This window comes from Elephantulus edwardii, unplaced genomic scaffold (assembly GCF_000299155.1).
Source record: "Elephantulus edwardii isolate Elephantulus edwardi_28Jun2011 unplaced genomic scaffold, EleEdw1.0 scaffold00391, whole genome shotgun sequence".
Taxonomy (NCBI): domain Eukaryota; kingdom Metazoa; phylum Chordata; class Mammalia; order Macroscelidea; family Macroscelididae; genus Elephantulus; species Elephantulus edwardii.
In genome coordinates, this window is record NW_006400141.1 from 1,289,454 (window position 1) to 1,301,581 (window position 12,128).

Here is a 12,128-nt window from a genome sequence, read left to right on the forward strand (position 1 = left end):
GCTCATATGTTATTTCTTTAAATTCCTCTGTATCTGCCAAATCCTTGCATACCTTTTATAAATCTCACTTGGTCATGATGAATTCTTTTTTCTATATATTATTGGGTTCTATGGCTCAGGATTTTGTTAAGAACTTTGACATTATATTCATGAGAGATACTGATCTATAGTTTTCTATTTTGGTGGTGTTTTAACTGACTTTAGCATCAGTGTTTGCTTTATAGAATGAATCTGAAAGTATTCCATCTTTTTCTATTCTCTAAAATACTCTATGTAGAATTTTGTGACAGTTTTTCTGTGAATGTTTGGTAAAATTCACTAGTAAAACCATCTGGGCCAGGACTTTTTTGTTGTTGTTGTAAATTATTTTATGATCTGTTCAATTTCACCCTTTATAATGGGTCTGTTCTACTATAATGTTCTGTAATGTGCTCTACTTCAGTCTGTGTCAGTTTGCGTGGGTTATAAATTTCTAAGTATTTATCCATTCACGCTAGGTTTTCATATTTGATTGAGTATAGTTTTTCATAAAATTTCATTATTAAACTTTATCTCGGTTCTGTTGTGACATTGGATTACTTGTGTTGTTCCTTTTCCTTTGTTAGTTTTGCTAATAATTTGTTGAATTTATTGACTTTTTCAAAGAACCAACTCCTGGTCTTATTGATAGTTTCAATTGTTTTTCTGTTTTCTATTTCATTTACTTCTGTCTTTTTATCATTTCCTGTCTTTTAGGAGTTGTCATGTTTTGTTACTATTCTTTTTCTATTTGTTAGAGATGTTGGGTTAAAGAATCAATAATCATTCTTTCTTCCTTTTAGATGTGTGTGCTTATTGCTATAATTGACCTTTAAGTACTATTTTGGCTATTTTCCAGAGTTTTTGGTAACTTGTGTTTTCATTCTCATTTGTTTCATCTCATCCACTTGTTCAAGTAGGATGTTATTCAGCTTCCAGGTGTATGGGTTGTGTTGGGGTTTTTTCTTCCTTTATCCTCTGATTGCTGATTCTAATTTTGTAACATTGTGGTCTGAGAAAATGCCTTGTATTATTTCAACATTTTGTTTTAATTTATTGAGGCTTGTTTTATAAACTAAAATATGATCTGTTCTGGAGAATGTTCTGTACATACTGGAGAAGAATGAATATTGAGCATGTTAGGAGTTTATTAGTCTGTATATGTTTATGAGATTGAGTCAGTTGATTGTATAATTTAATTCTCCTGCATCTTCCTTGGGCTTCTTTCTAGTAGTTATGTCTTTCTTTGAGAATAATGTATTGAAGTATGCTACTATTATAATGGTGTAGTCTATTTGTTTTTTCAGTTCTATTAATGTCTTCTTTGTGTATTTTGCAGCTTTATCATTTGGTGCATATATATACATTATGGATATGTCTTCTTGTTCTACTTACACTTTAAGCATTATAGTGTCCTTCCTTGTTCTTTGTGATGGTTTTTACACTGAAATCTATTTTATCAGAGATTAATGTTGCTACTATTGATTTTTTCTGGTTACCTTTTACTTGGAATATTTTTTCCATTCTTATTTTTATCTTTATCTTCACTTTTCAAGTGTGTCTTTTATAGACAGCATACTTGATAAGTTTTGGTGTGGTATGATTTTTTTTTCATCAAATCTGCTACTCTTATTCTCTTCACTGGTGTTTTTAAACTATTCACGTTCAGTATAATTATCAAAAGGCAAGATTTTGTTGCTATCATTTTGTGGGTTCTTTTTTGTGTTGTTTTTGGTTACTTTGAACCATTTTCCTTTCTGTTGTGCCTCTCTGAGAAGATCTTCCTTCAGCATTTCCTGAAATATTAATCTTGTTTGAAAAAAACTTCCTTAATTTCTGCTTTTCTGAAATTATCTTGATCTCTCCATTATATCTGAGGGACAGTTTTACTGGGTGCAGCATTCTTGGCTGACAGTTGTGTTCTTTAAATATTTTATGTTATGCAACTCTTTTATTACATGGTTTCTGCTGAGAAATTGGTACTTAATCTATTTATTTGCTTCATTTATAGGTTACATGGAAGTACCATATGAACAGAAGCCAATGATAATGGAGAGAAAGTGGAATCTCCCCAGAGCAGGAAAACATGGTTTAAAATTAAGAACAGAGTGTGTGACGGTTGTATTCTCTCTCCATACATATTTAATATGTATGTTGAACAAATTATTCAAGAAGCTGGACTCTGTGAAGAGCATCAGGATCAGAGAGACTCTCACCAATAACCTGTGTTATGCAGATGATACAACCTAGATTGCTGAAAGTGAAGAGAACTTGAAGCACTTGTTGCAAAGATCAAGGAATGCAGCCTTCAGTATGGATTGCATCTCAGTGTCAAGAAAACAAAGATTCTGGAAGAATAGGCAACGTTAAGATGGATAGAGAGAAGGCAGAAACTGTCAACAACTTCATCTTACTTGGATACACAATTAACACCTTTGGTATCAGCAGTCAGGAATTAAGGTGATGAGAGTGGGGTGGAGCTCCCCGATTAAAACAAGCTTGGAAGGAGGACTGGCATCCACTTCCATAATAGCTTGCCTCTGGAAACCCTATGAACCTGGAGAGAGGATGAAAGGCACCCAAGTGTTGAGGACTCTCCTTCATAGGGTCGCTATGAGTCGCCTGCAATTCAACGGCACTTAACAACAACAACAATGGCTTTCATTGTTTCTTCCATCATTTGTATCTTCTTCTGTAGTTAGTTGTTAAATAACTCCACATCAACGTATTTCTTCTAATTCTCTCTCTCTGGGATATTCATTGAATCTGTTTTTTTTAGGAGAAGGATTAGTTTTTTTCATGACTGAGGCAGACTGTTGCTTTTTTGACATTATGTGAGCCTTTTCTTAGATGCTAGGTTGTTATAGCCATATAGTGACCCAGGGTATGGCAATGTTTTATGAAGGACCTTTACATTTGTACTCCCTTCTTGGGCCTTGGGCCAACAGTGGTGTTTCCCCCAAAATATCTGAATGAAAACTAGGAAGCCTATTGTTCCCTTCCAGAAATGGCGTCAGCCCAGCTCAAGTTGTCCTGGCCCCTTTTGCTGGAGCATAAGGGGTCCTGCTTGGTGTAGCTAGACAGGAGTGTTTTCCCCAAAGTACCTGTCATATTGGTGCTCTTGGCACTGGACAGAAAGGTTGGCAGCTGGCCAGTGAAACCGCAGCCCCTTTACCTGGCAGGTAGTGGTTCTGTTGCTATCCAGGGTGTGAGTGCACCTGGATTGGGCCACAGCCTTTAGCAGATGCTGTGAAAGTAGTGGCTGGAAGACATTCTCAGACTGACCATGCCACACAAGACTTGACATCTTGTAGCAGTTATGGTAAGTTCCCAGATGAATGGCGTTTTGTGAGAAGAGCCATGTCTCACAATCAGAGTTTCCTTTGACATCCATTTCTGGTTTTTCTTTCTCCTCTGCCTTTGTAATAATCTTTTGCTCTCTTCAAAGATGATATCCTTGATATTATCCCACAACTCATTTGGTCTTTAATCATTGGTGTTCAATACCTCAAACCTATCCCTAAGATGATCTTGTAATTCAGATGGAATAGATTCAAGATCATATCTTGTTTCATGTTTACTGCCCCAAAGTATTGAGGAGTAATGATGTCAGTTTGAGGACTAAGGTGCATCTGATTCAGGCCATGGTCTTTCAGATCACTTGCTATGTATCTGAGAGCTGAACAATGAATAGGGATAACGGAAGAAGAATTGATGCCTTTGAGCTGCGGTGTTGGAGAAGACTATTGAACACCAATGGACAGCTAAAAGAACAAACAGATATGTCTTGGAGAGGGTTTGGTCAGAATGCTCTTTGGAAGCAAGGATGATGGAGCTTCACTTCACATACTTCAGGCATGTGTTAGGAGGGGCAATTCCTTGGAAAGGGACTTGATACTTGGAAGGGTGGACGATCAGTGAAGGAGAGGAAGACCCTCAACCAGGTGGACTTACACAGTGACTGCTGCAATGGGCTTTAATGTGTCAGGAAGTGTGATATGATAGGATGGGGTTCACATCCACTGTTCATAAGGTTGCTATGAGTTGTTATTGACTTGATGGCATCTAACAACAGCAATAATTTTAGTTTGAAAATTAAGGTGAGCCTGATTCAGACCATGGTATTTTCAATCACTTGATAAGCATCTGAGAGCTAGAGAAGGATGACAGAAAAAGAAATTATTTCTCTGAATTGTGGTGTTGGACAAAAGGACTGAATATTGCCAATAAAGCAAAAAGATACATCTTGGAAAAATACAACCAGCGTGTTCCTTGCAGCCAAGGATGCTTAACAATCTCACATCCTTTTCATATGTTGTTAGGAAGGATTATGCCTTGGAAAGGGGCATCATGCTTGAAAAAGTGCAGGGTCAGCAAAAGAGAGGAAGAGCTTCAGGGAGATGGATTGATACAGTGACTGCAGCAATAAGCTCAAACCTGTCAGAAATAAGGAGGATGACACAGGATAGGATAGTGTTCAGATCCATTATTCATAGCATGGCTATGAGTCAAAGTTGACTTGATAGCATTTAACAAACTAAATATGCATACATACGTTACTATATATGTATATGCCTGCATACATACATAAAAAGCACTGTGTGTTCTTTAGAGAATTCATTCACCTTCATCAAATTGTGTCCATGCACAAGGCCTTTATTCAATATTTCTTTTCCATCCCCAAAATAACAAATGTCACTACCAACAAAGAAAAAGAAGATCATTTAGAGCTCAAGTCCTTTGAGGCCAAAGATCCCTACATCATTGATACCAAGGCCTACAGGATCAGCAGCACAACAGAGAACAAGAGACCTGGCATGAGACAAAGCTGACCTTGGAACTTGTAAAAAGAACAAAGGCTGCATGGGAACTGCACATCTGACTATCTAACCTCAATCCGCTCCACAAAGAGGAACTATTCCTAACAAAAACATCAACAATACAAAATCAATTCCCATGAGGTCAGATATGTTCTCTACACCCCTGTACCTATTACACCAATCATACTGCTTTACTGAGTCCAAAATCCATTGCAATAGCTCACAGACCACACAGAACCACATTAGAGAAGTCAAAAGGCTAAATATCAGGTTAGTAGCAGAATACACTCACATAGTTAGGACAGCTTCCAAAATGTGCTTGCAGACATGTCATCCTTGAACCTTATGTGGTGAGTCCAGTGTTACAAAGCTCTTAGTCCTGAAAACTATGGTTCTCTCCCCATCTCAGTTGTTCAACAGTCTTGAAGAAAGGCTTCTAGTTCTGGTTACATGGTAGCAGTCCCAAGGTCCTCTCCATCTTATATCAGCTCTCTGGTTCTCTGTTGTGGGTGCTATGGATGCTGTGATTGTTCCTTCTTTAGGCCTTGGTCTGGCTGGCAGAAGAATCTCTGGTCCAGAGGATGCATTGAAGTCTCTTGCTGCTTCTTTGGTGAGACTCTCCAATTCTGCTGCTAGAACCATTCAATTTAATGTCAAGACTAGTCAATCCCCTTGGCTAGTAGATAGGCTATACATCCTACTCACATATTCCTGATGATTCACATGCCATAGTCAGTCAATGTCTAGGGAGGTCATTTTGAACAATAAACTCTTAACACCACAGGACTGCCACCCCAAGGCACCAGAGCTAGGAGCTTTCACCTAAATTTATTGAAGGCCTGGAGGAAGACACTGTAATTGTCAGGACTAAGATAATTGTAACACTAGCCTAGAGCCATGAGGAAAAAGGCTGAGGTGCCTGCAAGAACATTTTTCAGAAGCTTATCTGACTGAGTGACTATATACTACTATCAACATGCATTAAAGTATTTTTGTTTGCTTGTTTGTTTTTGTTCTTTTATCAACTTTTTATATTATATTGATTTACTTACAAAGTTTGTATACATTGTTTTTCACACAAGACCTTTACCATTTCCTTAACCCACATCTTCCTCCACCCATCAAATTGTATGACCCTATGATTACCTCCACTATCCATCCTCACTCTTCTGCTTCCACACTCACCCCTTAGATCCTCATATATGGTTTATTAGTTATCTTCCTATTTCTACAATAATGGTCTTAAATAGTATTTGTCCTTATGGAACTGAGTTAGTTCACTTAGTATAATGCTCTCCAGTGCCTCCCAAGTTAGGTAGTAATTTTTAAAATCATTACTCCTATATGCTGAGTAGTATCCCATCGTGTGAATGTACCATAGTTTCTTAATCCACTTGACTGTGATTGGACATTTGGCCGGTTTCCATGTTCTTGCATTGGTGAATAACACTGCTAAGAACATCGGTGTACAAATCTCCATTTGTGCCTCAGTTCTAATTTTCTTGGGATATATTCCAAGCAGTGGAATAATGGGGTCATATGGAATTTTCAATGTTCAGCTTTTTGAGAAAATACCAAAGTGCCTTCCAGAGTGGTTTTACCATTTTACATCCCCACCAATAGTATGTATATAAGAGTTCCTATCACTCCACATCCTCTCTAGCATTTATTACTTGCTGTTGAATTATAGTCTTTTGACTTCCCTAATAAACACCATAATCATGAATAAAGAAAATAATATATAAGAATGGCTGTATAGGCGAGCTCTGGTGGCCTAGTGGCAAAAAGCTGCACTGCAATCCTAGAGATGCACGGTTTGAATCTATCAGATGCTCTGCTGGAGAAGGAGGGACAATCTCCTCTTCTACCAGTCAGATCTGATTTGACGGTACACACACACAAAAAAATAATAAAAAATATTTTTAAAAAAGAATTATTATGTAAAACACAATGTACATGAATGAAACATACATATACAAATTATTTATCCAAACTAACAAAAATATTTTTTTAAATCTAAATGTCTATATCTAGAGAGGGCATTCCTTCTACTCTTCATTCTTTGTGAACATTAATTAGTAGAGTATCACCTTGATCCAGTAAAATTTTATTTATTAAGAGAGACAAATTAAAATTTTTATTAACAAGTTTTGCTGTGGAAAGGAAGACAATAAAATCAGGGACCAAAGTGACTGATAACATTGGAAAGAACAGTGCAATATAATTCCCCAGATAGTCTGACTCAACGGGTTTCTAAGGATCTCGCTCTAGAAATCTTTTTTTTAAAAAAAGGGGAAAAAAGCTCTTCAGGAGATTCTAGTAAGTAGCCATGTGTAGGGGTTAAGCTGATGAAGGCAGGAGCTGCCTGAGTTAAAACAAACAACCACTGGGATACTAAAGACCTTGATTTTCTTACTGAAGCAGATACCTTCCAATAAAAATGTCAATATGGGAAAGATTCATGTAAAAAACAATGTATATAATCTTTGTAAGCGAACCAGTATAAAATAAAAATTTATTTTTTAAAATATACGTATGGAAACAGGAAAGTCAACAAATAAGAAAAAAAATAACAACACTTAGAGTCCAGTTAACATGCTTTACCACTTAGGTAATGAAAAACTTGTCAATAAAAGTTATGGGGATGTACAGACTAGGAAGACACTCAACCATGAGTTCCTCTCCCCCTACCTCTTGACTAAGGAAAGTCTTGATAATTCATTCCTATAGCTGCACTTTCCTGCTGGTTTGAGAAGTGCAGAATTTTCATTCTTTGACAGAATCATTGAAATAAGATCCATTGAAAATAGAGGTTCAGTCAGACTTAGATGGGTTACTACTTTAAAGATTTACTAGTGAACTTAAATTGATAAATTTTTTAGGAAGTACTATATGGTCAATACCCAATGATAATGAAGGAATAAGTTAAAACTGCACTGAAAACATTGGCAAAAAAATAAGACCCTAGGAGTCTATGGGATAAAAATTTACATGTTTCAAATGACAGTTGCATCCTTTGATGTGTTTCATCAGTCTACGTCAAGAAATTTGGAGGACAGCTGTCTGGATGACTGACTGAAAGAGATTCATCTTTGTTCTCATTCCCAAGAAAAGTGAACCAAAAGAATGTGGAAATTATCAAACAATATTGCTAATATCACATGCAAGCACAAACCTGCTGAAAATCATTCAAAACAACTAGAACAGTACACAGACAGGAACTGCCAGACATTCAAGCTAGATTTAGAAGAAGCCATGGCAATAGGGACATCATTGCTGATATCAGATGGATCCTGGCTGAAAGTAAGTCCAGAAGAATGTCTATTTGTGCTTTATTGATTATGCAAAAGGTATTTGACTGTGTGAATTATAACAAATTATGGCTAACTTTGAAAAGAATGGGAATCCCAGGACACTTAATTGCATTTGTGTAAAATTTATACTTAGACCAAGAGGCTACTGTGCAAACAGAGGAAGGGTTTAACATCAAGAAAGGCATGCATCACCGTTGTATTGTCTCCATACCTATTTAATCTGTTGGCTGAGCAAATTATTCAATCAATAAGTTGTACCCTATGAACATGTGGCATCAGGATTGGAGGAAGATTCATCAACAACCATTATAAAAATGAAACAACCTTGCTTGATGAAAGTGAGGAAGACTTGAAGCACTTGTTGCAGAAGATTAAACACCTTGGATTGCATCTCAACATCAAGAAAACAAAGATCCTTACCAATGGACCCACAGGCAACATCCTGATAAATCGAGAAAGATTTAAGATTGTCAATAACTTCAGCTTACTTGTATCCACAACCAAGGCACTTAGTATCAGCAGTAAAGGAGATCAGGAGACTGAACTGAACTGAAAAAGTATGTTTACCAAAAACTTACCAAGTTATTTAGGAGCAATGATATCAGTTTCTGAACTAAGGTGTGCCTGATGCAGTCACTTGCTACGTCTCTGAGAGCTGGGCAACGAATAAGGATGACAGAAGAATTGATGCTGTTGAATTTGAGTACTGGGGAAAGTACTGAATGCCCCATGGACTGCAAAAAAGAACAAACAGAACAAGAAAAGTTCTTGGAGAAGATGCAGCCAGAGTGGTCCTTGGAGGAAAAGTTAATGAAGATTTGTCTCGCATACTTTGGGTATGTTTCTGGGAGAGGTCTTTCCTTGGAACAGAACATCATGCTTGGAAAGGTAGGATGGCAGGGAAGGAGAGGAAGATTCTCAGCCAGGTAGATTGACACAGTTGCTGTAGCAATGAGTTTGAATGTGTCAGAGATTGAGAGGATGGCATGGGATAGGACAGGACTCAAATCTGTTGTTCATAGGTTCACCATGAGTCATTCTCAACAACATCTAACAATTACAACAACAGTATATAAATAATTAATGCTGTAAACAGAAATAACTATCTTGATGAAATACAAATAAATGGGAAAATAATGTCATCATTATAATTAAATGCAAGGGACTGCATTCCGCTAAGAACTATAACTAGGGAAAAATACCTAGAAATGTAAATCTTCTAGATTTATTCATTCAGCACCATTGTATCTTCTTGGAACACTCCAGAAGGTTGTTGTTGTTAGGTGCTGTTGAGTCATAGACGACTCCTGAACGAAAAGAACGAAATATCTGAGTACTGTTCATAGAGTTTCCAGAGGCAAGCCATTTCAGAAGCGGATGCCACTCCTGCTTCAAAGCTTGTTTTAATCCGGAAGCTCCACCAAACACTGTCCACCATGGGTAACCATTATCACAATTGGCACGTAGGTGTCCCCTCTCCCTTCGGGGACTTAAGCCATCGCCTGTCTTAAACCCTAGGCCAAGCCTCAAGGGCCTCGCTTCTGGGGGGAAGAGCAGTACCTCATATCAAACATAAGCCTGAAAAAGAACACAGACCAAAAAAAACTTGCGATTACTTGTGCACATGGACCACCATGCCCAGGCAGCAAGAAGCCACAGAGACCCTGGGTGGAGCCATCCAGGAACAACCTGGCTACCTTCTCTTCCCCTCTCCCTTCGGGATTTAAGCCATCGCCTGCCTTAAACCCTAGGCCAACCCTCAAGGGCCTCGCTCCTGGGGGTAAGAGCAGTGCATCACATCAAACACAAGCCCGAAAAAACACAGGACGCCATAAAACTTGCAATTACTTGGGGATGCGAGCCGCCATGACCAGGCAGCAAGAACATGGAAGCAGCCCATATGTCCAACCAAATGAATAGATTCAGAAATTATGGTACATTCACAAAATGGAATACTATGCAGCACGTAGGAGCATTAACTTTGTCAATTATTACCTAATTTGGGAGGGATTGGAGAACATTATGCTGATTGACGTATTCTTTTAAAAAATATGAGCCGTGGTCCCAAAGGCGAGGAGGCTCTTCCAGGGAAGGTGGGCCCACCTGTGCCCCACCCCACTTGCTCCAGAGCCAGGGCCGTCTGGCCGCATGGGGCCCCGGGTGAGAAGGGCGAGCCCAGCCGCCAAGGCCTGCCGGGCCCACATGGAGCGACCGGCCTCAATGCGGCGGGGCCATCAGCGCTGCCACCTACATACAGCACAGTGCCCAAGATCTCTTTCTACACTGGCCTCAAGAAGCAACAAAAAGGCCATGAGGTGCTGAAGTTCAACGATATGATCAACAGTCTTGGTAACCACTACGATCCCACCACCGTCAAGTTCACCTGCTCCACCCTGGCATCTACTTCTTCACCTACCATGTCCTGATGCGTGGAGAGGACTGCACCTCTTGAGGGCTGATCTCCACAAAAACAACCAGGTACCTGCTAGCGCAATTACCCAAGATTCTGATCAGAATTACGACTATGCCAGTAACAGTGTGATTCTGCATCTGAAGCCTGGAGATGAAGTCTATATCAAACTAGGCTGTGGGGAAACTCATGGAGGAAACAACAACAAATACAGCACATTTTCTGTATTATTTATGCTGACTGATAATAAGGAAACGAAGCTTCATGTCCTGAGCCTGAACACTGGATTCATATGGCTAACAGTGAATCAAGGAACCAAAGGGAGGTCAAGTGTGAGGCACCTCAGTTATGTATATGTGGGGAAATCAAAATGCCACCTGACTTATATCTGTATCACTCAGAAAAATATTATGTAAAAAAAATTAAAAAGCAAGATAAGCAGATGTGTGATCCACTACTTCCATAGCGAATACTCCTTATTGTTAGTGTCCCTGTGAATGAAGTCTTATAAAGATCACAAATTTTTATAGAGAAATCTAAGACACTGAATTATTTCTTCACTATACATGATACTTTGTATACTGTGATCTTGCTGCTTTCATCCATATGTCAGCTTTGGTTCTTGTGAGTTTTTTATGACACTTGGAGTCCATGGTGTGGGGAAGAATGATTTTACCCTGCAGAAGAAGGTCTAATTAAAACAATGCTGCTTGTCCCCAAAGAAATTTCTTGCGTTGTACTTTTGTTAACTTTAGAGCTAGACCTGAATTGAGAATCCAGAAATCAGCCCATCTACTTATGGTCAACTGATTTTTGACAAGGAGATGAAATCAGTAAAGTGGGGAAACGACAGCCTTTTTAGCAAATAATGCTGGCAAAATTGGAAAACTACCTGCAGAAAACTCAAGCAAGATCCACACCTCACTCTATAAACAAAAACCAAAGTGGATCATGGACCTAGGACTAAAACCAAGGACTATAAACTTCATTAAAGAAAAGGTTAGAAGAACTCTAGAAATCCTAATCTACAACATAAATAGTCTTCCAAGCATCCTGGAAAATCTACAACCAGGAGAGGATAAAATAGATGAATGGGACCTTCTAAGAATTAAATCCCTATTCATATCCAAAAACTTTTCCAACATGGTAAAAAAACAAAGAGGCCACAGATTGGGAAAAAAAATCTTTGGTAATGACATGTCAGACAAGGGACTTATTATATCTAGAATTAATAAAACACTCAACCACCACAATAAGAGAAAGGTAAATAACCCAATTGAAAAATGGGCACAAGATAGGAACAGACAGTTCACCAAAGAAGACATTCAGATGGCAAAAAAAAAACCACAGGAAGAAATGTTAAAAAAACCTAGCTTTAAGAGAGATGAGAATCAAAGCAACTATAAGATATCATTTCACCCCAGTAAGAATAGCAAAATTTAACATAAGAGCAAGCAACAAATGCTGCTGAGGTTGTGGAGAAACTGGAACCCTTATTCACTGTTGGTGGGCGTGTAAAATGGCGCAACCACTATGGAAGGCTGTATGGCGCTTTCTCAAAAAGTT

At 38.4% G+C, this 12,128-nt stretch overlaps 1 pseudogene; it reads left to right on the forward strand.

Annotated features, from left to right (window-relative positions):
* The first annotated feature begins 10,203 nt into the window (after positions 1-10,203).
* LOC102867021 lies at positions 10,204-10,978 on the forward strand (annotated as a pseudogene).
* Positions 10,979-12,128: the final 1,150 nt, after the last annotated feature.